Raw genomic sequence first — 872 nt, 5'->3', positions numbered from 1 at the left:
CATAAGACCTACAAAAGTGATGGTCATTATCCTAAAGGCTCTCATATCAACTTGATATTGAAGTGTTGACTTCTTTGTCCTAGGCTGGTCAAGCTTTTATGACTGTCAGACACTGGGGAGAAGAAAGGTTCTAATGTTTTTCTTTAAAGGAAGAGTAACATTTTAGGATTTACTAAGGTCTTACTAACAGGAGTTACTGTAAAAATTAATACCCTGAGGTGGCCTGCACTTACTAAGTACATTTCCAAGTGCCTAAATTCTCATGACAGAGAATATTCCATATATCCAACTGTACTGAATGACAGAGAAATACTCAGAAGACACGTGAAAAATACTGCTAAAAATTTTTAATCCCTGGTCAGTTTAGAGATTTGAGAAGAAAGACATAGATGATAAATGTATCCTATGAGTCAAATGGTCTTGTATTCCAAACCTGGCTCCATCATTTATAAATGATATGACCTCAGGAAAAGTGTCCTTATTTCTTTTTGCACCTCAGTTCTGTCACCTATAAAAAGTGGAAAGTATTGTGCTCACTTCAGCAACAGATATACTAAAATTGGAACAATCCAGGGAAGATGAGCAAGGTCCCTGCACAAGGATGACACACAAATTTATGAACCATTCCATATTTTTTTTAAGTGGCAAATGTACTACTGCATAAGGTATGATCTTTAAATGAGATAACACCTCTTTTAACACTACTTAATTTAGAATTAGGCTCACAGTAAGCATTTGATAAATGTTAACTCTTATGTACTAGCAAATAAATATATGTAATATATATTACTGTGCATATAATATATAGCATGCATATATATAGTGCATATGATTTAAATATATAATTCAGTTCTGTAAGTAAACAGTTCAAT

At 33.1% G+C, this 872-nt stretch overlaps 1 non-coding gene across 1 annotated transcript; it reads left to right on the top strand.

Annotated features, from left to right (window-relative positions):
* The first annotated feature begins 527 nt into the window (after positions 1-527).
* On the top strand, positions 528-636 carry LOC124523070 (U6 spliceosomal RNA). The gene has a single exon (XR_006964905.1). It is a non-coding gene; the product is annotated as a U6 spliceosomal RNA (small nuclear RNA).
* Positions 637-872: the final 236 nt, after the last annotated feature.

Source organism: Lynx rufus, unplaced genomic scaffold, assembly GCF_022079265.1.
Source record: "Lynx rufus isolate CCGP_SWC_20201006 ecotype Redwood Valley unplaced genomic scaffold, mLynRuf1.p SCAF_1, whole genome shotgun sequence".
Classification (NCBI taxonomy): domain Eukaryota; kingdom Metazoa; phylum Chordata; class Mammalia; order Carnivora; family Felidae; genus Lynx; species Lynx rufus.
Note: the sequence above shows the minus strand (reverse complement) of the source record. Positions and strands in the feature narration are given on the sequence as shown.